The sequence below is a fragment of the Lygodium microphyllum genome, chromosome 13, assembly GCF_053477565.2.
Source record: "Lygodium microphyllum isolate KBCC chromosome 13, Lygodium_microphyllum_v1.1.10, whole genome shotgun sequence".
NCBI lineage: Eukaryota > Viridiplantae > Streptophyta > Polypodiopsida > Schizaeales > Lygodiaceae > Lygodium > Lygodium microphyllum.
This window is the reverse complement of record NC_141147.1, coordinates 74,610,456-74,636,820: the sequence shown is the minus strand read 5'-3', so window position 1 is coordinate 74,636,820 and position 26,365 is coordinate 74,610,456. Positions and strand designations below refer to the sequence as shown.

The following is a 26,365-nucleotide window of genomic DNA, read 5'->3' as shown; positions in this document are numbered from 1 at the left end:
CCAGTAGATGAGTGCACTGTATTATTGTATGCATACTCAACCAATGGCAAGTAGTGTTTCCAAGAAGTTTTATGATCTAAAACATAACACTTCAGTAGATCTAAAACAATCGAATTTGCTTCTTCAAACTGTCCATCAGTTTGTGGATGGAAAGAAGATGAAAATTTCAGCGTAGTGTCCATGTTTTCAAACAATGCTTTCCAAAACAAGCTAGTCATTCTTGGATCCCTATCACTGACAATTGACCATGGCATTCCATGGTACTTGAAGATATTATGCATAAATATCTTTACCATGTGTTCTAACTTAACCTTTTTCCTTACAAGAATGAAATGTGCTTATTTGCTGAATCTGCAAATGATAGTTTAGATTCCATCATTCCTTAAAGAAGTTCTTGGACAATCAAAAATGAAATCCATGGCCTTTCTGGAATTGGCAGTGGTTGCAATAACCCTGGTGCCTTCTATCTATCAAATTTGACCTTTTGGCATACAAGGCAAGATCTGACATATGCATCAACATTAGATCTCAAGGCTGGCCAATAGAAGAAAGTCTCTACCGCTTTGACTATAGTATCAATACCACGATGTCTTGCATACTGTGGAGCATGACTTTCTAATAAAACTTTTGGCCTTAGCTGTTTTGTAACGCATAGTCTTCCATGCATCATGATAAAGCCTTCTTTGAACACATAATGATCATGATGTTGGCCATTGATCAATTGTTCATAGATTTCAAAGAAATCTTCGTCATTAGCATACTGCTCTTTCATATCATCCAATTCATGGTGATAAGAAATTGAAATAGCTGACATTTGTGGTTTGCGAGATAAAGCATCTGCAACTGCATTCTTCGTGCCTTCCACATGCACTATCTGAAAATGAAACATAGATAGGAAATTTGCCCAATGCATGTGTTTCTCTGACAATTTAGCCTATGTGAGAAAGTATCTAAGTGTTTGATGATCCATTTGCACTACAAAATCAGCACCAAGCAAATAGTGCTTCCAACTAGAAAGTGCATGGATCACAACCAATAATTCTTTCTCATAAATTTGGTAAGTCCTTTCAATGACAAAAAGTACTCTACTCCCGTATGCCACAACTCGGCCATTCTGCATAAATACAACATCAATATTGTTTCCACATGCATCACACTGCACTACGAATGGCTTAGACAGATCTTGCAAAATAAGTATTGGATCTGTAGTCATTTTTCCCTTCAAACATCTAAATGCTGATTTCTCTTTGTCAGTCCATTGCCATTTGACATCCTTCTTTTCAATACATCACACTGCACTACAAATGGCCTAGACAAATCTTGCAAAATAAGTACTGGATCTGTAGTCATTTTCCCCTTCAAACATCTAAATGTTGATTTCTCTTTGTCAGTCCATTGCCATTTGGCATCCTTCTTTTCAAGCGCATGTAAAGGAGAAGCAATCTCTGTAAATTGTTTTACAAATCTTTTGTAGTAAGAGCATAGGCCAAGGAAACTGCGGACATCATGAACGGTTTTCAAGTCTGGCCAAGAGACAATTGTTTCTATCTTTGCAGGATCCATCTTCACACCATCTTTAGAAACTATGTGCCTAAGGAAGTGAATCTCTTCCAAAAAGAATTCACTCTTCTTGCCATTAATGAGCAATCCGTTATGCTTAAGCTCATTAAAGAATGTAACTAAGTGTTTTCTATACTCCTCTTCATTCTTTGAAAAGATAATCATATCATCAAAAATGTGCCAACGAAACTTCGATAAGGGAGGAAAATTCTATTCATCATCCTGTTAAAAGTAGCAAGAGCATTGGTCAATCCAAATGGCATGACTAAAAATTCATAGAGACCAAATGTCATTCTAAAAGCAGTCTTATGGATATTCTCTGGCCTGATTCTAATCTGACGGTACCCACTTTTTGAATCTATCCTACTAAACATTCATGCTCCCTGTATTGATCGTGTTCTTATTCAAGGCTCTGTAGTCAATACACATTCGCCAAGAACCGTCCTTTTTCTGAACTAACAACACAGGTGAACAAAATGGAGAACTACTAGGCTGAGTTAGTCCCTTCTCTAAAAGCTCATTAACTTGTGTCATAATCTCTTTCTACTGCGCTACACTGACCCTGTACAATGGCCTATTGGGCGGACTAGTCCCTGGAATAAGATCTATGGTATGATCTTCAGGCCTCTCAAGGGGTAACTCTCCTGGTAACAAATCTGAGAAATAGTCACTGAATTTATCCAAGAAAGCCCTTCTACTTTCATCTAGTACATACACATTATTGTCAACTTCATTAACTTGCTTTGCAAAAGCCAAGTACGTAGAAATATGATTTCTCATTACAGAAGTAATTGCAGAAGCAGAAACAACTGGGACAGACTCTCCTTTAAGCTTCACATCTAACACGTGAGTCTTGCCCCTACGTACAAGAGTAATCGTTCTGTTGTAAGTATCCAAGATAGCATGCTTCATGTGGCACTATGGAATACCCAACAAAACATCACAGCCCTCTAAAGGCATAATATGGAACTCCTCTGTGTCCTTATAGCTCTGAATGTGCATACGGAGTTTGTCAAGAATGGGAGTGACAGGTTCAGTATGTCTTGGGGATGCCAAATCAGCCTGTCCAACTAGTCCCATTTCCTTGGGATGTGTACCTGGCTTAGCTGCCAATGCCAATGAGATAAAGTTTGCAAGAGCTCCATGATCAAAGAAAATAAGCACTGTGGAATCTTTGATCTTTCCCCAAGCTCTGCACAATTCTGTAGCATCATCAACTCATTGATCTCCCACCATATCAGGCTCTAAGCCAATGCTGGGCTTCTTTTTACTTGGCGTATCTTTTTCCTCCACATCTTTAGAAGATTGTTGTGGGCACTTAGAAGCAATATGGCCTTTTTGTTCACATATAAAGCATTTCCCAGCCATCATTAAAGCCTTTCTTTCTTCAAATGATTTGCCAAAAAGAGGCCTCTTCAGTCCTTTGCCCTCTTCGTCGGCTTCCCAGTGGCCTCTTCAGTCCTTTGCCCTCTTCATCGGCTTCCCAGTGGCCTACCAAGACTACAGAGGCGATAGTTATCGTACCAAGGGAATCCAAGTAGTCACCCTAGAGAGGACAGGGCATCGGACAAAGGGTGCATGTCGGCTGCCCAATGGCCTACCAAGCCCTACAAAGGCGGATGGAACTACATGGAATGTTTTTTTTTTTTAATAAGTGTGGTAAATTTTATGGGATGTGGCCGATTGAGGAATAGTGACCCAGAAGACGGGAGTAGGAAGGGTACACCCAACACATCACAAAGCAGTACAAGCAAACCCATCCACTTAGGGTGTCGATGACGAGGATAAGTAGCTGATGAGATATCCATGTGATGAAGAAGGATGATGGTGTGGTAACAACAGTCACCGGGGAAAACAGCTTAGGATCCGCTCAAGTGGTGCTCTGCACAATGAGATGCAAAGTATGCTACATGCTGGAAAAATGCTCATGCAGCAGGTGCCACTTGGACAGTGTCCCTCATGGGAAAATTGTTCACTTCCCCAAGTGCCCTAGTACAAAGATGATGAAATCATGCAATGCAAAGGGTAAGGTACAACAGGGGGGAGAAGTCGATATCGAAGACAAAGTGCTGAAGCCTGTAGAATACCAAGAAGGGTAGGAATCCCCTCTTAACCTCGATGTAGATGCCGAAGAAGGAAGAGGAGCCTAATGTCGGTCTTCGTGTGGTGCTGAGAACCATAAGGAATAAAGAGGAGGAGGAAGCATCCCGGCTGGAAGAGCTAGGTAGAAGTCACCGCCATGATAGCATCAAGAGAGATGCTGCACGATCCGCCTCGAGAGGGGAAGCCTCCATGCTGGTAGAAGAGCAAAACTCCAAGGATGATGAAACCATAAAGGAGCGGCGCACATCCCAAGTCTCCAGCCTAGGTAGGACTGGGCAAACCTGCATGTTAGCCCTACACTAAAAACAAAACCTGCAAAGGAGATCAAAGTCTGTAATCACAGAGGTCAGTAGTGAGATGCTCCAAAAACAAAACAAAACTAAAATGAAAAGCTAACTGAAGGAACAAGTGCAAAGATGCAAATGTGTATGTGTGTGTGAGTAAATGCAGCGGAAGACTTAAAATGTAGAGACAAAAATCCTATGGGCCCGGCTCTAAGAGTGAGAAAAATGGATGCTAGACTGACCTAGGGTATCCGAAAGGACCTAGAGACATACTAGTCTAAGAAGGTGGCCACCATCGCGTACGTCCAGTAGCAGGGCTCTGCTAAGGAAACGCCTCACGAGGTGGGAAGGAAGGTAAGATAGATGTATGAAGTGAAACGGGATCGAAACCTACAAACCAATCAACCAGTCCCTCATGAGTAGTGAAAGAGATGGGCTGCTGAGGCTGTACTTGAGCCACATGTCCAGCAGCAACAACGGGTACTGAAGAAACAGATGAAGCAGGAGCGGAAGACATAGCCCCACTGGACTATGGAGTCGCAGGGGTTTGCTGAGGCTTTTTAGGTGGAAGACCTTGGGTCTTGGACAACACTCCTCGTCCACATGGCCTGCTCTCTGGCAGTGTGTGCAAAACCGGTTTTTCTTAGGGAGTTGCTGTCAGAGAGGTCTTGATTATTTGGTTCCATCTGAAGAAGAGGAGTCACCCTTTGATTGGCTTGCCTTCGCATCTAGCGAGTTCTTGCCACTAGTGGTTTTCCCTCCCGAAGAAGAGGCAACCAACCCCCTCTACTCTGAATAAGGCTGTGATAAGGATTTCTTGTGGACTTGATCATGCAGCCTTGCATAACGCAAGAACTGGCACTCAAACTCGTAGAAGGTTGGTAATCATATTATGGTGATTCTAACTAGATAGCCTTTCAACACACCCTATGGTCAAACTTTGAATCTATTAGTGATAATTAAATTGAAATGTATAGGTTCAATTGGTGGGTTTCCCCATACACGGAACACCTCTTGGTTAACTATGCTAACCCCTACTTCCATATAAATGGTGATGTGTCTAATAGAGTCATTTTAAGGCTTCCACTAGAAGGACAGTATGTTGCTCTACTCCTTCCCAAAAGTTTTTGGTTCCCAATGTAAAATCGTGGTCCCCCTCTACTTGTGAATCCATGTGAATAGAAGGGGAACTTTTAAAAGGTTTTAATACATGACCAAAATGATTATCATCTCCCTGATCTCTACATGATAACATCTCCCCGATTGTCATCTCCCGCTTGAAATCACCATTGTGAACTGATCATCATCCTTAGCATTGGCAAAATTAACAAACAAATCATGGACAAATCAAACCACAATGTCACCATCAATCCCATTTTCATCATTATCATCAAAACCCAAATTGATCACCCTCACCACTTGTTGATCAAAATGAAATTGAAAGATAAAGGAAACTATTTGATAGCATCTGCGGTATATATATATATATATATATATATATATATATATATATATATAGAGAGAGAGAGAGAGAGAGAGAGAGAAGAGAAGAGGAAAAGAGGGAGAGAGAAGAGAGAAGAGAAGAGAGAGGAGAAAAAGAGAGAATAAATAGAAGATAAGGAAAAGAGAGAGGTATAGGAGGGTCTAGGGAGAGAGAAAGAGAAGAAGTGAGAAGAAAAGGAGGAGCAAAGATATAGAAATAGAGGGAGAACGAGATAGAGAGAGAGGGGGAGAGAGATAAGAGGAGAGAGAGGGAGAGAAAGATAAGGAGGAAGAGAGAGAGGTAGAGATAGAAAGAGAGAAGGAGAGAGAAGTTAGAAAGAAGGTTAGGAAAGGAGGTATAAAGAGATATTGAAAGAGATAGAGGAAAGGAAAGAGTTTGAGGAAGTATAGTATTACTCACTAAGCAAACACTCAGTCCTTGATTCCAAAAGCCATCTAGCCAAAGTGGATCATTGAGACTCAAAGCTTACGGAATGAAGCAAGGCCTCAAACCTTGAAGTGGAAGATAAGCACAAGCAATGTTGAGGTTTGAGAAAGAGAACATGGAGTTGGGGACACATAAGGGCTCCCAAGAGGAGCATCTCGAATACAAAGAACTTGATCGAAACTATGATGGCTATTCCACTAGCATTGCAAACTTTCTAAGTGCCTTTTATTAGTTATGACTTCCTTCTTAGAGGATAAGTAATCTAGTAGTTGAGGAATTGGTAAATAGGAACTGGAGAAGAAGGTGTCTAGGACATTATGATTCGGTTACGAGTCGTATTGTGTGCCTCGCACAAAGACTAGCTCTCAACAATATCCGCAGGATACTCTTTACAAGAGCACCGGCTCTGATACCATGTTAAGAAGATTGCTAGGGTTTGCATTGAGGACACACAGAGTGTACGACCGTGACAGAAACACAAAGACACAGACATAGACACAAAGGGCAAAACTCAAACCCTAAACGCAAAACTCAAAACTCAAACCCTAAACTCAAACACAAACAGAAGAAGGGAGAGAGAGAACACAACTCTGAAGTGAATGAATGTTGTAAATGAATGTAAGAGTGTACAGTGTGCTCAAGGGCAGAGCAATGTCGGAGTGTGACATCCACCAAAGACGGATCCCAAGTCTGTGACCACCAGTCGGAGTGTAGGAGTGCTGAATAGTGAATGGCAGCAGGCTGGTCACCAAAACGCAGCAGTCTGGAGGCTGCAAATTGGTAAACGCAGCAGTGTACCACCAATCGGGAGTTGGAAACTGTGCACAGTCTGCTGTAAACAATAGACTGAAACAGTGTCTAAGAGTGTTAGGGCTTGCAATGCTGAAAACGCAGGCTGGCTGACCCTAGAGATGATGGACAGCAGGCTGAACAGTAGTCTAGGACAGTTTGGAGCAGTCGCCAGCAGCTGAGAGCTGTCGCCTACAGCAATGGACAGGCTGAAGATGATGTGGCTGCAGTTGACGATGGCTGGACAGCAGATGGAGGCGGGCTGCAGGCTGGAAACTCGGCGCCAACAGCAGCTGAGGGTGTATGGGCTGGTGTAACGTGCAAACAAGGATGATTGCTGAATGGGGGCAGCCTATCTATTTATAGATGTGGAAGGGCGCCCCAAAAATTAGGGTTTTCACTAAACCCTCTCGAACTGCTCCCCGTTTTAGAGTTTCCACTGAACTCTCTCGAACCGCTCCCCCTTTTAGGGTTTTACTCTAAAATAGCATTTTTAGTGTGTTTTGGGGCTGTTTAAGAGGCTAAATAGCAAGTAATGTATATTTTAGCTCAACAACACTAACATTTTGAATTAATTGTACCATATTTGTAACCCTAGTCTTGGTACAATAATCCCTAATGGCTTCGGGCAAGGGCAAACCGCAACAGTACTTTTCAATTTGTTCTGATAGGGACACTATCCTGTGAGAACTCATGGGCAAAAGTTCTTCCTGAAATTTCTTATTGTACTCTTCTAAATCCGCACAATTTGCCACGTCAAATTTATGCCATGCAGTCATAACATCTACTTCAAACGTGTTAGTTAACCATGAGGCTACAAACAATTGTTTGAAATGGACCCAAGTGGCAGGTGCATATCCTTGCATCAACAATATGTTCCACCACTACAAAGCATTACCTTTCAAAAAAGTTGCAGCCTTCCGCACCTTAGAAGTCTCAGTAAAATTCCCTCTAGTGTAAGCTGCATCAAACTGTTGTATAAATGTCAAAGCTTTCAACTTATCTTGCATACCATAAAGGTTTCAAACTTTAATGCCTGACCTGTCAGAAGTGGTGCAGCAATGGAAGCATAAACAACATGCTGAAATAAACCACTGAGACACAAGACAGGAAAAATAAACACAAATACAGATGAGAACTCAGATGTATGCCTGGGAAACGGAATCCATATCGAACATGAGACAACAGCATACAACAGTGAATCACTCGCTGTGTGGGCACCCTGGCACCGGCTCCTCTCTCCTTAGAAGAATCCACAAATGATAGCTGAAGTACATAAGAGGAGAAGGAGCCCTAGAAATATGTAGGCATAAAATGGGGGGAGCATTAAATGCAATCGGCCAGCATTACATTAAATGCTCCCTAGCCCTAAAAAGGGCACCAAAAAATGCCAGAAAAAAAATTGTCACAGCCCCTACAGCACAGACTCACCTTGAGCTGACTAATCTGCTAACACCCTCTCCCAGATCAAGGGGGAGCTGATACAATACAATAGTATAATGATGGGTAATCAAAAACTATACAACATAGAACCACCAGAAGAACCATGGATATCCAAGCAGTGAGTGGCCAGCCCACCACCAAGATGCCTCGGAGAAGATCTGACGTTGATGTCAATCAAAACAACGCCACTTGAAAATAGAGAAGCATCATAGCAGCTCTCTGTGTTATGTCACCTATGTCACTCATGACATACAAGACCAATCTGCCAAATATGTCTCTGAACATGTGACCATGGAATCCCCGCCTTCGGCCAAAACCGCCAAGGTGTCCCCTCATGTGAGCTCCAGACGAAAGCCTCCTGCTCTCTGTCAAGTAACCAGCCCATCATGAACTTGGATGGCAATCCTAGCTCCAAGATTTGTACCTGCTAGACTTCGCGCGATGCGTCACGGATGTCTCTCTCTAGATCCTGTGCATCTGTATAGACATATAGATGAGGCACGGCTGCCCCATCTCACCACCCTCTCACACTCCCTCTGTGGCACTGGAGAGTCATGAGGAATGTCCGCATCACCACCACTAGAAAGCAGCTGAGGAAGGGGCCACTAAGCCCTTCTTGCGATCTGAGGAAGAGGATCCCTTCTACACCTTGTACTTCGCCTTGGCTGGAGGATCGAAATCGAAATCTGAGGCAGATGATGACTCGTCGGAGGAATCCGCATCCCGCTTCGTCTTCTACTCTTTTTTCTTCCTAGAAGCAGCTAACTCTTTGCAATCCTTCCTTAAACGACCTTTCTTGCCACAATGGTAACACTGGGCCTACGACTTCTTCATCTTTGAACCCCTCTTTGAAGCTGCAAGAGCCTCACCTAAACCTCCATAATGTAACGGAAGCCTCCCTTGTAGTGGGAAAGTAGCCTCATGCTCAAGTAGCATGGAGAACATGTGAAGAAAACTGAGAGGAGTCGTAGATGTCTGTGCCTGTAAAGTATTCGCCACACCATCAAACTCCCGAGGAAACTTGTAGAGTATCGTACCAACAAGATGTGCCTCTGATAAGGCAGACTGCATAGTACGAAGCTGGTCCTGGAGTTGGGTAACACGAAGTAGGAAGGATTGAATCGTATCTTTGGATTCAAACTTCAGTTGCTGGAGCTGTCCATAGAGAGTAACGGCCCTCATGGTGGAAGGAGCCTCATACATCAACTGTAACTTCGACCATACATTTGAAGCCGTCGTATAGGAGGTGACCGCCGGTAGGACTTCTTTGGAAATACATCGAACTAATGCCGAATAAGCACAGGCATCATTCGAATCCCATGTAAGCACTGCCTCCTCATCGTTGTCTTCATCAAAATCAAATGGAACTGGAGAAGGTTGTCGAGGACGTGCCACAGCTCTGTTAACCACGTACCATAACCACTTCTGAATAAACCAAGCCTTCATCACCGCACTCCACGTGTAATAATCAGGTCCATGGAGCTTGTCATCAATGGATGTGCATGGAGGAGCCATCTGGAGAGGATTCAAAAAAGAAATACAGAAAAGAAGGGATTGGGAGAGGAAACACAGCCAAACCATGAGCACAGACTGCAAAAAGCAAGAGTTCACATGCAGTATAACCCAAAATCTGATCAAAATAAGCCAAAATCTGCTGCACAAAGTCAAAAACGGCCTAATGATGGAAGCGCCCAGCCAGGAAGAGATGCAGAAATACCAAAATGCACGCTGAAATGAAGACGCAGGCTATACAGATGCTGACTGCAGCAAAAAACGAGGGCAAAACTGGTCGCCTCATTGGAGCAGCAACTGCTTGATCAGCAGGAGGGAACACAGTCCTCAAATCAGCAATAAAACCTGAAAACTGATACCATGTCAGAAGTGGTGCAGCAATGGAAGCATAAACAACATGCTGAAATAAACTGCTGAAACACAATACAAGAAAAATAAACACAAATACAGATAAGAACTCAGATGTATGCCCAGGAAACGGAATCCATATCGAACACGAGACAACAGCATACAACAGTGAGTCACTGGCTGTGTGGGCACCCTGGCACCAACTCCTCTCTCCTCAGAAGAATCCACAAATAATAGCTGAAGTACACAAGAGAAGGAGCCTTAGAAATATATAGGCATAAAATGGAGGGAGCATTAAATGCAGTCGGCCAGTATTAAATGCTCCCTAACCCTAAAAGGGCACCAAAAAATGCCAAAAAAAAATACTGCCACAACCCCTGCAGCACAAACTCATCCTGAGCTGACTGCCACAACTCTATAGAAATAGAATTTGTATCCTTTTTCATTAATTTGTCTATATAATGATTTATTAAATTTGTTTCCTTTGCACTAATTAGATATAAAGAAAAGTGCATTGGAGCTGGCCACTGATGAGTGGTCACAGGTTATGGTGGACCCACGCGGTGGGTTAGAGAAAAGATAGTTCACACTTTCACCTATATGGCCCGATTGGGCACCTGTGACCAGAACTCATGCATATCAGGGTTAGACTCGCACACAGAAAGCATTGATGTCTTGAAGTGTGGGCTAGATCCGCCAGAACAGACAGTTACAATCAACAAGATGGCATGATCATTAAATGCTTGTACAATGTGCATGTGTGGGCTGAAAGCTTGAAATGCACATTTCTTTGCATAGGAAAGTCACATGAAGATTCTGTTAGAGATCATAGCCTGTTTAGGCAGCTGCACAGTCAGCAGCAGCAGTCGGACCAGCAGCTGCAGTCGGACTGTGCAGTCGGACTGCCACGTGGCAGTCCGACTGCCTGCAGCCGTTTTTACCAGGCTGCGCCCTATTTCTAGCGCCCCGTTCTAGGTGGTTTTTCGCCTATTTATTGTCGACGACTTCAGCAGTCTACCCATTCTTCTCTGTCGCAGATTACAGACCGGTGCCGTGCAGATTTCTGTCTCTGTTCACAGATTTCAGACAGCAGACAGTGTAGACTGCAGCAGACTTCGAGGTGGACAGCAGGTCGCATCGTCGAGGTGGAGACACGCAGTCCAGCGCACTGTGCCCGTGTATATATTTGTATTCAGCATTCTTTATACAGCAGATCTTCATTGTACACTGTCTCTTTCTCTCCCTTTTTCTCTCTGCGTTCTCTCTCTCTCAGTCCTACGCTTCCGCACCGCTGCACTCTGACATGGTATCAGAGCAGTGTTTGAGGGCTGACTAAGCGCAGAATCAACCTGAAAAGGAGATTCCATCGCGACACAAATTTGCGTTTTTTGCGTTTAAGGGCAGACAGGAGGGCTGCGCCTTGGAACAAGGCTGAAACGAGTGTGGGCGCACAGGAAAGGAGTACAGGTGGTGGATTTGCTGCTGTTTACTGCTGTTTGACGCGGAGGAAGTTTGAGTTTTCAACCTAAAAGTGCAGGTTTTGCTTTTTCATCGCCTCCGGCGGGTGAAGAAGCTTCGGGACGCGGAAGAGCCTTAGCAGGCTGAGTTTACTCAGTCAGAGGGGGCTGCTTTTGCGTTTGAGAAGGCATTGCAGGTGAAGATGTCTACAGAGATGGACTTGGAGTTCCAGGCGATTATGGACCGGAAGGTGCCTGTCTTACCGGCTCTTCCTACAGATCAGAAGCTCGACGGCGACAACTACCGCATTTGGCGCGTTATGATGTTGGCCATTCTTGAGTCCTATGATTTGGCGGAGTTGGTACAGGAAGATATTGACCGGCCTTCGGTAAGAGATGAGTCCAAACTCTCTTCCGATGCTCGTGCGGAGTTGGCCAGGGCCCAGTCTCATTGGGACAAACTGAATGCCAGGATTCGATCCTTTCTCTTTCTATCATGCACTACAGCCGTGATCGCTCACATGGAGCACTTGACGGTGGCTCGTGAGATATGGCTGGAGCTTGATCAAATGTACAATTGGATGACCCTGATGAAGAGGGTTTCTTTGGAGGTACAGATGCGGACCTTGTCCGTCAATAAGTCTTCTTCGCTAAGGGAACACATTAACAAGCTAAGGCAGCTACAGATGCAGGTTCAGAATGCGGGGAAGCCAATTTCCTCCGAAGACATGGCGATCACACTCTTGTCCCATTTGCCGCCACGATTCGGTACATTTTACTCTGCCCTTATTGCTTCGGGGCGAGAGTCTACTCTTCGGTGGGAAGAGTTGGTTCCTATGGTCTTGGACCAAGAGGAACAGTTAAAGGGACAGAATGCTTCCAAGACGGAGGCGTTGACAGGTCAAGCCTCTCAGAAGAAGGGGAAGGACCAAAAGAAGAAGGGGGATAACAAGTCCAAGAAGGACAAGGAGAAGGACAAGGACAAAGACTCCACATGCCATATTTGTGGAAAGACTGGCCATTGGAAGAAGGATTGCCCTGACAAAGACTCGAAGGACACCAAGAAGAAGGAAACCAAGGATTCTGGAGTGGTGGCTGCACCCTCATCAGCTGCATTTCTACATTTAGTTGTCATTGAGGACGCTTCACCGAATGCTTCTGATGCTGCGATGGCGGCTCCCCAATCTCGAGAGTGGATTATTGATAGTGGTGCCTCACGGCACATGACTCCTTCATCAGATAGTGTTGCCCAGCTGCGACCTTCGCGTGGGCAGGTTCTCATTGGAGACAGCTCTTCAGTTTCTATTGCAGGTCGGGGTAAGATGCAGCTTATTCCGGATGGACGAGGTGGCACCCATACCTCAGAGGTTTTGCATGTACCAGGATTAGGGTACCATCTCCTTTCAGTTCATAAGATTTGCTCCCTTGGTCTTTTGGTGGAATTTGACAGTTCTACTGTGCGAGTCCTTGATCGTGAATCGAGGAAGGTTCTATCATCTGGATATGAGGAGAACGGCATTTACAAACTGAAGTCTTCCACTGCCCTCTCTTCTCTTCTTCTTACCTCACAGTCACAGTCTGAATTATGGCATGCTCGGTTTGGTCACCTGAACTATGACTATCTTCGGAAGGCGTCACGTGGACAGCTTGTTCGAGGGTTGCCGGATATACTGGTGAGCCAGCATCCATGTGTCTCCTGCATACGGGGGAAGCAACATCGGGATGCCATTCCCCACACAGCTTCGCGGCGGTCTACTTCACCGATGGAGCTAGTATCTACGGATCTATGTGGCCCTATGAGGAATGAGTCCCTGCGTGGGAGCTCGTACTTCATGCTGATCGTGGATGACTATAGCAGGATGACATGGGCCTATTTTTTGACACTAAAATCAGAAGCTTTCTCTCACTTCAAGGATTGGCTTCTCTTTGAGGAGAATCGATCAGGCCGGAAGTTGAAGACCTTGCGATCCAACAAGGGAGGTGAATTTGTGTCTAATGAATTTGCTCGGTTTTGTGCAGATAGAGGAATTCACCAGGAGTTTGCCAATACCAATACTCCTCAAGAAAATGGTATTCTAGAACGGAAGAACCGCAGTGTGATCGAGATGGCGCGCACCATGATGGAGCACCGACAGACCCCTCAGGTTTTGTGGGCCGAGGCTGTGGCTACTGCAGTCCACATCCTTAATCGATCCCCTACTTCGGCCGTGGAAGGGATGACTCCATTTGAGGCTTATTTTGGGACGCAGCCAGATGTTTCTTACTTTCGGGTCTTTGGGTGTGATGCCTATGTTCACATTCCCAAGGCTCACCGTGACAAATTTGAAGCGGCTTCCCGAAAACAGGTATTTGTTGGCTATAGCTCTCAGTCCCAAGGCTACCGACTGTATGATCCCGTCAAGCGGGATGTATATACTAGCCGTGATGTACGGTTTGTGGAGGTTCCGGCTTCTTCAACGGGTGAGGAGCATCCTGTTCTTGGAGATCCAGGGGAGAGTTTGGCTCCTTCTACAGTTCCACTGGAGCCTGTGCCGTTTGATTATGATTCTGTTTCTGACACAGAGTCTACTGTTCCACCGGATCCTTCTGAGGAGTTACCACCGGTGGACATTCCAGAGTCTTCTACTGATGGAGAACGACGAGGGGAGGTTCGGCCTCCTCCTCGCTGGGCCCGTGACACACTCCGTGATTCAGGGATCGAGGGGGTTCCTAAGGAGTGGGGACCGCAGGATGGTCCGCGGCGGTCACGGAGGCACCAGGCGCATTCTTCGGAGCTTGTTTGCTCCAATTATTGTTTGATGTCCCGAGTTATGCAGGATCGAGAGCCCACCTCCGTGAAGGAGGCTTTACAGTCCGCCCCATGGAAGAAAGCTATGGAAGCTGAGTTGGAGGCTATTGAGAGGAATGGCACTTGGTCACTTGTGCCACGCCCCCCGAAGAAGAAGGTGATTGGAGTCAAGTGGGTCTTCAAGACCAAATATCTCAGTGATGGTACTTTGGATAAGCACAAGGCTCGCCTTGTTGCTAAGGGTTTTGCCCAGCGCCCAGGGATTGACTGTCATGACACCTTTGCCCCTACAGCTCGTATGGCAACCATTAGAGCTGTTCTTGCTTTGGCTGGCCATAGGAGATGGCCTGTTTATCAGCTGGATGTGAAGTCGGCCTTCTTGAATGGTGATTTGAAGGAGGAGATCTACGTTGAGCAGCCTCCTGGCTTTGGTTCTTCAGATGGGAAAGTCTACAGGTTGAAGAAGGCCCTGTATGGTCTCAAGCAGGCCCCGCGAGCTTGGAACGAGAAGATTGATTCGTTCCTCCAGACTCAGTTGGGATATCGGCGGTCCAAGGCCGATCCGCAGCTGTATGTTCACACTTCCGAGGATGGTTGTGTGCTGTTTGTATTATATGTTGATGATTTGATTGTCACAGGTGATGATGCACAGCAGGTCAAGGAGACAAAGTCAGCTTTACATCGGACGTTCGAGATGACGGATTTGGGGCTACTCCATTTCTTTTTAGGCCATGAGATTTAACAGTCTCAGAGGGGGATCTTTCTCTCCCAACAGAGATATGTACAGGAGCTCTTGGTGACTTTTGAGATGGAAGATTGTCGGGCCCTCTCTACTCCTATGGATCCGAACTGGAAGGCCACTTCCCATTCAGCTTCTCCTTTGGCGGATGCTTCCCGCTATCGACAGTTGATAGGGTCTTTGATTTGGCTTCTCAACACGAGGGTTGATCTATGTTTTGCTGTTGGGCTCTTGGCAGGGTTCATGAGTGAACCTCAGACGGTGCATTGGCAGGCTGCTCAGAGGATACTTCGGTATCTAAGGGGGACGTCTGATTTGGGGATTCATTACCCCGCAGGGACAGATGGGTCAAATCTTGTACTTGCAGGTTGGAGCGACTCGGATTGGGCTGGTGACGTGGACCACAGACGGTCTACAACAGGTTACTGCTTTACTTTGGGTGCAGGTGTTATTTCATGGAGTAGCAAGAAGCAGCCCACGGTAGCCCTTTCGTCGACTGAGGCGGAGTATCGGGCCGCATCTTCCACCACATGCGAGGTTGTGTGGCTTCGAAGATTGTTGGAGGAGCTTGGGTGCCCCCAGACTCGTCCTACATTGCTGCGATGTGACAATGAGAGTTGCATTGCCTTGGCAAGGAATCCTGTTTTTCATGCCCGGACGAAGCACATTGAGATCCAGTACCACTTCATCCGAGAAAAGCTTCTGGATGAGACCATCACTGTGGAGTATTGCAAGACGGAGAATAATCTTGCGGATTTGTTTACGAAGGCGCTTCCTCAGGCTCTACTTCGGCAACATTCCCGATCCCTCAGGCTTCTGCCCTGTCCAGGCTCTGAGAGGGGGTGTTAGAGATCATAGCCTGTTTAGGCAGCTGCACAGTCAGCAGCAGCAGTCGGACCAGCAGCTGCAGTCGGACTGTGCAGTCGGACTGCCACGTGGCAGTTCGACTGCCTGCAGCCGTTTTTACCAGGCTGCGCCCTATTTCTGGCGCCCCGTTCTAGGTGGTTTTTCGCCTATTTATTGTCGACGACTTCAGCAGTCTACCCATTCTTCTCTGTCGCAGATTACAGACCGGTGCCGTGCAGATTTCTGTCTCTGTTCACAAATTTCAGACAGCAGACAGTGCAGGCTGCAGCAGACTTCGAGGTGGACAGCAGGTCGCATCGTCAAGGTGGAGACACGCAGTCCAGCGCACTGCGCCCGTGTATATCTTTGTATTCAGCATTCTTTATACAGCAGATCTTCATTGTACACTGTCTCTTTCTCTCCCTTTTTCTCTCTGCGTTCTCTCTCTCTCAGTCCTACGCTTCCGCACCGCTGCACTCTGACAAATTCTGATACTGTTTTTGCAATGTACACAGAAAAAGCTTTCATATGACACCGATATTGGGGGGGTCCCTAAATTTTAGGAGCCTCGAATTAGCCTAAAAATGCTAGTCCTAAAAAATAGGGATGTCATTTTAAAAATAGTAAATTCTGTACTCTAACTGTGCTTACTAAATTTGGTTGTTTCTATTCTTGACAGTATTCAGCCCAAAAAGGAAGGCCATAGAGAAGAGACAAGTGTCAAGACACTTATCACACAAGTTTCCAAGTGTCCCACCACTTGTCACATCTCATGACATGTGGCTGGACACTTGTCTTGTGCTACTCCACTTTCCCCTTTTGTACTAGCTCTTCCCTCTCCTATAAATAAGAGCTCGTTTTTCTTCATTCAGCATCATTCTTCTTTGCTGTAAACTCATATACAACACCCACAGATAGCCAGAAACTAGCCCCATCCATCCCCATCATCATCCCCCACTTCTCCATTATCAAATTCTTCCGTATTCCCTCTTCTATCACTGCTATTTTACAGGACAGCAAGCCTGTAAATTCATTACAGCACCTCCTTCTCGAGCTCTTTCTTCCATTTTAGCAACAAGAAGCAACCCCTATCCATGTACTGCTGATCAACGATGAAGAAAGGCTGATTTCCCCTCTTTCTTCTCTCATACTGTAAAGAAATCGGTTCTTATCATTGCATAATAGATAATGCATATGTGTTTATACATCTTTGCATGATCTTGTGAGAGTGAGAATTACTTCTCCTCACTCTCAGGTTGATTGTAACTGAGCTCTTCCCTAAGGGACTTGGGTTGAGCAGAAATGCATTCCTTCGGGGGGGGGGGGGGGGGGGGGGGTATTTTGCCCATCTTCAACCCTCAATCTTGTCTCCATTACTTTTACATTTTCATGGCTGTAATTTTGTGAGTAATTTTCATTTTCAGCTTTAAGTGTTCATTCTCTTTTATATTAAATCTCGAAAACAAGCGAATATCATAATTGTTAAGCATACTACGTTGTTTGGAGCGTTTACAATGGTATCATTCCGTGTGGGCCTCTAGGCAAGTATCCCTGATAAACCAATGGGTAATCCAGCCATTGCTTGAAAAACTGACCCACCACCAAAGTAACCAGGATAAGTAGCAAACTGAGAAGAAATAGTTTGCTGTGCCACTTATCCATAACTACCTTGACCATCCACTCCCTGATCATGTACTTGTGCTTCTTGTTGCACTAGACCTATCTCCATGTTTGGTGTCTTTTCCACATGCTCATGCACATTAGAAGTTTGCCTTTTTTAGCAATCCATGGTATGATGTGATAACTCAGCCTGAGAATCCTCATTATGTGACTTCAAAAATTTTTGCATCCGAGGATTCTTTACAAGCTATTGGAAAGAGCCAACCATAGTGAGGAGTTGTGCCATAAACAAGTCCTCCTGCTCTTGCTCCTCATCCTGTGGTTCAATCTCGGTTCTAGAAGGTGCTAACACCTGTGTACCAATACTCACTCTTCGGTGTCTATGGGCAGAAGAACAACTCTCTTCTTCATGGGGGAGTTTTCCTTTGCCTTTGTCCATGTCTACCATCTCTCTAGTCATGTAATCTCTGTAAAACCTGTGTGTATGGCCTTTTCACCCAAAACTGTCCGAGCTTAAATTCTTACAGAAAAGAATTCAAATCCCGGAAATGGAACCATGAAACTGGTGTATGACTCACATAAAGCGGTAGTTCCTTCAATTAACACTTGGTCTTTTCACACACACACACACAAATAGAGACCTCACTCCCTCGACAATACCAGATTGGCCCTGAAGACCGGCATCCCTCTTGGTATTTCTTTATCAATTAAAAGATGGAAAGTTACAAAAATGAAATGTTCCAAAATACATAACTTGTGAACAGTTGGTTTTCATCTTATCTGAGTAAATCCCAACTGCATAAAGACAATATAGCATGACCAGAACAATATCCCTTTTCGGAAAGCATTTTCTGTGACCATAACTCAATCCCTTTTAGGAAAGTATTTTCTGTGACCATAACTCAATAATTCATGTGTAGAATTGCAGTCTACAGAACTCTGTATTAATTGTTCTTACTGTCCAACATATCCAGAACAACATCCCTTTTAGGAAAGCATTTTCTATGACCATAACTCAATGATTCATGTGCAGAATTGCAGTCTGCAGAACCCTATATTTACTGTTCTTATTGTCCAGCTTATCCAGAACAACATCCCTTTTACCCTGGTATCATTCTAACAGTAAAACAGTCCCACAAACAACACTAAATCAAAGCTGAAAAACCCTATTCTTGTGTGGCATGGTCATCACTTTCTTTAGTTCCTGCACTGGAGAAGCCAACAACTGCTCCTGAACCTGGACAGTGAGGCTCTTGCCTCAGCAAAAGTGCAAAGAAAACACTGAATTGTAATCAACCCATCATACAGAGCATTTCCTCTGAGAATAGAGAGAGAGTTTACCAGAGGAAGCAAGCTCTACCCCTGTACATGAGTCAGAGACAAAGAAGTACTCTCCATAGTTGATGAATTTGCAACTATCTACCCTCAGGTCCTCAAAACTTCACTCTTAGATCTGCCCCTCATGCCTATTACGTTTTTTTTTTTAATGCTCTCTCTCTCTTTTTTTTTTTTTCGTAAAAATGCTCTCTCTCTCTCTCTCTCTCTCTCTCGGGAATTTGTGCCACATAACATACATGTAACAATTTTCCCATTTATGCCCTCCGGTCTAAAATTCTCCATGATTGATGCAAAATTTGACCTTGAAACAAACCAAAGAATTAATTCTCGTGCAAAAATAAAGATAATGATGCGAACAAATTCTAGGGTCCAAAAATAGTAACTCCCTAAATTTTAGGGATGGTGACCCTTGCATTCCTCAAGTTGTTCTGAGAAACTTTATCATTGCAACCACATCAAAAAGTGTAATGTGGCTCAGTTACGGTGACTTGTATTCCATGGGCATTCTCTCATGTGCATCTTCTATCTTGGCCAGGCTCATTGTCCTGCACCATCTCCAACGGCTAAGCACACAGTCCCAAACCACTGGCATTCTATTCTTCAGTGTCCATTCAATATGGAACCAGTCCTAAGGCTGAGACAAACCATTAGTCCAATTTGTCCCAATGGCTGCCTCTTCTGGCCATGCAAAGATCCCAGCTTAATCCAAGAGAACTCTTGGGGTAAAAAGCAACAGCAACTAAAGAAAACAAAAATAATATATGTATATATATAAGTAAATAAGGAAAGCAACTGCAAAAAGTATTACCACTTGGTGACAATCACACTGTAGTCTCTAAAGAGGCAGCCCCTTATATACCCAATACCTCTAGCCATCACTCATGCATGTCTCAGGGTCAAGGTACAAATACCAAGTCATGACACAATGAGCCACAACCCTAATGCTCTGGAAAAAGCATCCTATAGCTTATTCAAATCCTCTCTCCTAAGTCTTACCATTTTCCTATACTAAGAAAATAAACACACTCTTTCCACTAGTAGCCACCACTATGAGAAGGATGTATCCTTTGATGTGGGGCCCAAAATACATTTGAGAAGTGTTTGTATCACTCCTCCGCTCTAGGGATACCACCTCCTTAATACCCCCTTGATACCATAAACCCTCTGTCTGCACGCAATTGAGCTAGTAGCTCAGAAAAAGCAAACTACCATTAAAGAAGCTATCCACAAGGACGACCTTCACCAAGATAAATGTGTCCTCTCTCCAATAGTATGATCTCTTTCTGTCCTAAGTAAACAAGTAAAAAAAGTAGTTGCCTCCACTTTTCTTCAACAATGGCTAGGTCAATCTAGTGAAGGCTTGTAGATATGGTTCTCCAAACCCAAATAATAGCTGCAACAAATTTGACCTTAAGACCATGGTCCATTCCCTAGTCTTGTAAGGCAGATATGTTGAGATATCTATTGGATGCTAGACTGCCATGATTCTCCATCAATAGAAACAACAGTCTGTAATCTCCGTGGCAATTACTTCTTCCATGGCTCCTTGCTTGGAAGAAGGCCTCTCACAATGAGCTTTACCATTAGGGTTCTACTTTAACTGTCTAGGTCAATGCTCATCAAACCACCCCTAGGTCTAGCAAGGTGCAACAAGAGATAATATACCACATGGTAGCAAGTAGAACCTCGTTAGCCATTGCCACCCTCCCTACAAATGATAATATCATTGTGCTTCAATATAATAGCTTTTGCCTTATGCTTAAGAATAGGAATGCCAACTACTACTACAAGGTGATATCAATATCCACATGACAACCAAGGTACCTCACTTAAGCACCACAACCTAAGCGAAATGCTCATGTTGGCTCCAATCTAGCAATTGAGTATCACAAACCCAAAATCCATAAGATCTGTTCCCAATTGATAAGGTTCTCCCAAAAACCTCCATAAGCTACATAGGCCCTGAAGGTCTCATCATCCCCATCCAAGTACACCATTATGTCATCTACAAACTCTATGTAGCTACAAAGGTCTTGAAGTTATCCTCATCCCACGCAAGAGACAATTGTGTCATCTACAAACTCTACATCCAACAACTCCTCAAACTATGGGATGGGCAGTCTAATGCCACGGATACTTTTAGCCCTATCCCTCAAAAATGAGCTCATGGCCTTTGCTACAAATAAAGAGGAAAGAGAGGCAAGAGGGCATCCATATCTCACAAACCTATATGTCTTAAATTAATCACGCCTTGGAACCACCGATAAGAACCTCGTTGTGAGTTGAAGACTAAAGACCCACTAAACCTCTCACCCTGCTCTAGAAAACCATTCTCAACATAGTGCCCTCCAAAAACTCCCAATCAACTCTATCATAGGCCTTCTTTAAATCAAAAAGTAGCACAATGAAGTCCTAGCTCCTAGATTGTGCAAGAGTTGTGGATCCCCGAAACCTAAAAATAGCATCTAGAATGCTACACTCCTGAACAATCTTGTCTAGGTAGGGTGAATGCAGTCTGGCATAAGACGAGATAGTTTGAGACCGATTGCTTTAGCTAGGCTCTTATATGCAATTCCAAACAGGGAAATTAGTGTCCATTGCGTCCCTTACACTTTCTTGAGGGCAAGGCTTGCAAAGCCTTACAAGCTCCTCCTCTCAAAAAGGGAAAAACAAGTGTGTACTCATACTCTTTGTGACCACTCATCTAGTTCTTTGCCACAATGTCTCTCTCTCTCCCAAAACCTCAAGGTTTAATCATGGGCCCCAACAACGCAGTGTAATGGCAAGTTGTTGAAGATGGGAATGGCAACTCCAAGCTCAGTACAATGTAGTCAATGGCTTGTTGAAGATGGGAATGGCAAGTGTAATGGCAAGTTGTTGAAGATGGGAATGGCAAGTTGTTGAAGATGGGAATGGCAACTCCAAGCTCAGTACAATGTAGTCAATAGGGAGAGTGAAAGTGTAGACACAACTTGACACAATACAATTCTCAATGTGTTAGTGAAAGTAAAAAGTACAACCCTTACAACTTAGGGTTGTGTAAATGCCTTAAGGTAAATTCACACTCGAAAGTGTGTAAAGTGTGGTAAGTGACCAAACTATGTAACATAAACATACAAATAGAGAATAATGTGACTGGGGGAAAAAACCTCTCTTCTAGAGAGTAAAAAGTGCCCCAGTGTCATACTGCGGATCATTGATACTCCTCTATGAGAGTAGGCGTGAGTCAAACCCAACAACCCCCCCTGGAGTGAAAAGTGATTAGCATACAAGGATCATCCACCAAAGGAGACCAAATTTAAAGCATTGAGAAATGCTTCAAATTGCCATGAGGAAGAGCTTTGGTGAAGATATCTACCATATTATTGTTGGTAGGACAGTAGACAAGACTAATATCCCATGTATGTAGCCTCTCTCTGACAAAGTGATACTAGATCTCTATGTGTTCCGTGCATGCATGAAACACTGGGTTCCATTCCACTACAATGGCACTCTAACTGTCAGTAAACAAAGTAGTAGGCTTTGTGACAAATACATCAACATCAGCCAACAAAAGTCTCAGCCATACACATTCAACTATAGTAGTGAAAGCTGCCTTGAATTCAACTTCACAAGACGATGTGGCAATAGTGGATTGTTTTTTACTAAGCCAAGAAATGTAAGATGAGCCAAGAAAGAAACAGTTTCTACTTGTAGAGTGACGTGAATCAAAATCACTAGCCCAATCTAAATCATTGTAAACATGTAATTGCAATGATCTCCCCTTGGCATAAAGCAATCCAAGAGTCCTAGTACCTTACAAATAACGAAAAACATGCTTCATGACTTACCAATGTGACATGTGTGGGCTGTGCATATATCTGCTCAGGCCTAAAACTCCAAACTGAATATCTGGCCTTGTGTTGCATAAATAAATGAGGCATCCTATTGCCGAAGCATATGTATGAATGTCAAACAAATCATTGTCATCATGCAAAGACACCTTGAGTCCAATCTCCATCAATGTGCTAACTAGTTTACAATTCTGGAAGCTAAATCTCTCAAGGAGTTTACCAATATACCTGGACTGTGACAATCCAATGCCTCTAGCATCATGAATAGATTGAATGCCCAAATAGTAATGCAAAGGGCCCCAAATCTAACATTTCAAAAGTTTGCTGCAAATTTTTCTTGAATACTGAAATTTTATCAGCATGTGTCCCTGTGAGTAAAAGATCATCCACATAAAGACAAATGAGCAGCAAGGATCCCCTCTCTTTGCATACGTAAAAAGTAGACTCTGATGGGCTATTAATGAACCCTTGACAGAGTAAAAAGATATCAATTTTTGCATACCAAGCTCATGGAGCTTGCTTCAAACCATTCAAAGTCTTTTTCAGCTTGCATACCAAGTGTTTAGATCCTTCAACTGCAAAACCCATGGGCTGCTGTACATACACTTCTTCCTGAAGTTCCCCATGTAAAAATGCAATTTTAATATCAAGCTAGTGCACAATCCAACCATAATGAGCAGCCAAAGCAACCATACACCTAATGGCGGTTATACGAAATGTAGGAGCAAATGTCTTCTCATAATCAATGCCCTTCTTTTGCGAATAGCCTTTTGCCACAAGCCTGGCTTTGTATTTATCAATGGATCCATCGGCTTTTCTTTTCAACTTATAGACCCATTTAGTACCAATGGCTTTCTTTCCAAGAGGCAATGTAACTAAATCCCATGTTTGATTCTTCAAGATAGAATCAAATTCAGCTTGCATTGCTGCCATCCAATGCACACTCCCTTGTGCATCCTCAAAACAATCAAACTCCTCATCACCAAGTGTGTATACTGCCATAACAAACTCCATTGTATTAGCATGATCACGTAGACGTGCTTATCTTCTAGTACGACCAGCAAAGAGTATCCCAATGACTGGATTTTAAAGTTTGCAAGTACCATTAAGGCATTTGTTTAGCCTCTTGATTATGTAGAATAAGAAGGGCTACAATAAATCCCAAAATTTTTGCCTATTGTATTTGGGGAGACTTTCTCTATTAATAGAATTTTCTTTTCTTGGGAAAAAAAGGGTAAATGTCTTAGGGGTAGGTACAGAGTGTCTATGCAAGGACAGAACTCTCAACAATGGAGCATCAAAAGGTAGCAGCTCAACAAATGAGTTGTATCCGTACCAAATCGAGGTAAGACTCCAACATTGGATAGGTAGATAATGAAAAAATAAGAAAAGTTAGAAGTCCCACTAGGTAACTAGCCCAGATAAGAAAACATAAGGTTGATTGCCCTTAGCTACGGCCCTAAATGTTCAATCATACCTCAACTAGACAATATGTGGCCCTAAATGTTTTCGTATGTTTAATGTATATGTGATTAAATAGCAAGTCCTACTACTTGAAACATTTCAAACAAATACATCTTAAACCAAAAACACATTCACAAGCATTGAAATACTTTCATGATTCATTGATTATCAACTATATCAATGGTTTAAGAGTCATGAGGCTTTAGAGATTAAGTTTTATTGTAGCACGGTAGGGTAGCACAAAGAACAACAACATTAAAAAGCATCAAAGACTAGTCCAATCAACCTTTTGTTTTCTCTTTTAATGTGGTTGGCAATTTCCCAAAAGGTGTATGGAAAAGCTACATTGGAATTCATTACCAATCAGCAAATCAAGCTAGCAATACTTTATCTTAGAGTATCTCCCTAACATGATGTTGATGTTTTACCAAGGCTCTCCCAATGAAGCCTTGATGACTTGATACAAAGTCAAAGTCTATTATTTTCACCTCAAGAGAGGATTGTTCCATTTCTTTCCTTATTGCACATATCAATTTTCATTGTTATTTTGCCTCTTTAAAACTCCTTTCATGTGGTGCATGCAACTTGATTGATAGGCTGTTTGGCATACACTCCTTTAAAACATGTTTAATGGCATGTACATCTACTACTAATGGAGAATTAGATTGCAAGCCTTCTATCACTTGCATCTTGTCTATGGCATGTCAAGAGACTCAATGTCGACGCTTAAGATACCATGTGTAAAAAGGAAAGAGAGAAAACAAGAACCCCTCAGAGAAACATGAATAATCCACTATGTACAAAGACGCAAATGAGGCACGCCACATGCAATATTTCCATAAGCCAATGCATTAGGAGAGTAGGATGAGAGTTAATGCTACCTAGGTAGAGGACAAAATGAAGTACAATAGATTGGATGTCAATGGGAACTTTTAAATAAAGCATCCATACGTGTGTGTCAATACGAACTCTTTTGCTATGATAAAGGGAATGTAAGTGTAAGCCACTAAACCAACATCACCCTAGATCAAAACTGTTACCAGATGAAACTGACGTACATTGGAATGTGTCTAAGTGAAGTTGCTAAAGAGCAGCAACCCTCAGTCTTAGGTTCCTGTTTCATAACCAAGTACAACGACTTGATTGTCCAACGGTTGTATTACATAATGTCGATTAGCTCTCAATTCCTGCAGAAGGATGTGTTCTCATTAAATAAACACTAAGTTCAACTGAAATTGCAGAAAGACTATGGTTTCATATTGCCAAAATGTAGGTGGGTTCGTGTGAGTAATTTGTCTGGTGTTTCCAGGACAAGCAATAACGATTGTTTCGAGGGCACTGGTCAACACAAAACATGCCCGGAAGTAGTAATCATCATACTCAAGAGTTGGTAGTAGTAATCATAATAATGAATGTTTCAAGGGCATTCATTGGACAGGACAAGGCATGTCCAGAAGTATTAGTCAGTACTTGGTAGCTTCGAATGCTTTGCTTCGCCTACATTCCTACTACAGATATAAGGAGTTAAAAAAGACCTAGTAATGATGGTTATATTCGTCACAAGAGCTCGCTGAATCACTGATAATCTCACATAGGCAGCATAACATGGCAGACGGTAGGACGAAGGAATGAAGAGAATCTATCATTTACCTGCGCCTCTTTCTTCTGCTTCGCCAGGCTGCCTCTTATAACAGGCTCTGTAGTATGGTCCTGTACATTTTGTTCGCACAAAAGATAAATACATTTTTTGGCAGCAGACACAAAAACATTTTGTTAAATCCTACTAGGCGCTCCGTGCCTACTACCTAGACTTGCCCTTGGCACGATTTTTGCAGGCGGGGGCCGTGCCACGCGTCCAGCACCGGCCCCCGCGTTCTCTTTTTCTTCTTGTGGGGGAGGTGGGGGACTGCCACGTGACATCCATCCCCCACCTCTCCTTAACTAATAGTATAGATTTGCCATTTTTTTAAAGAATGCTTGAAATTTGGAAGATGAAAGATGCCTCAGGGTTATATCTAAGGTTTGAACTCACATACCCACTCACACACTCGAAACACTTGGGCTACATCCCGTTAGTCATAACGCAAGTTTTGTAAAGTTTTGGGTTTTTAACTTTTTCCTTTACATTTTGAATATTCTTTTTTTTGCACATTCTAGTAACCTATTTTACATTAAGCCTCTCTTTTTTTGAACAAAAGTCCATAGCTTTTTTTTTTGGCCATATATGTAAGAGATACATGGCTTCTCGAAGTCAATTTTGTCACTTTCTAAGTTGGTTTTCAACTTTTTGTATAGACATAAGTAACATCCC

The 26,365-nt window shown here is 43.4% G+C and overlaps 1 protein-coding gene across 12 annotated transcripts in view; it reads right to left on the bottom strand.

Annotated features, from left to right (window-relative positions):
- Positions 1-25,838, bottom strand: part of LOC148026779 (uncharacterized) — a 219,631-nt gene extending 193,793 nt beyond the window's left edge. For 7 of the 12 annotated variants that reach the window (XR_015692898.1, XR_015692897.1, XM_087691294.1 and 4 more), the window contains exon 1: positions 25,705-25,835. The gene's annotated coding sequence lies outside the window, so the exon portion shown is untranslated. Of the gene's footprint in view, positions 1-9,826; positions 9,967-25,112; positions 25,137-25,589; positions 25,613-25,704 lie in introns of those variants that run through there. The other 5 variants (XM_087691290.1, XM_087691285.1, XM_087691286.1 and 2 more) reach the window with 4 other exon arrangements.
- Positions 25,839-26,365: the final 527 nt, after the last annotated feature.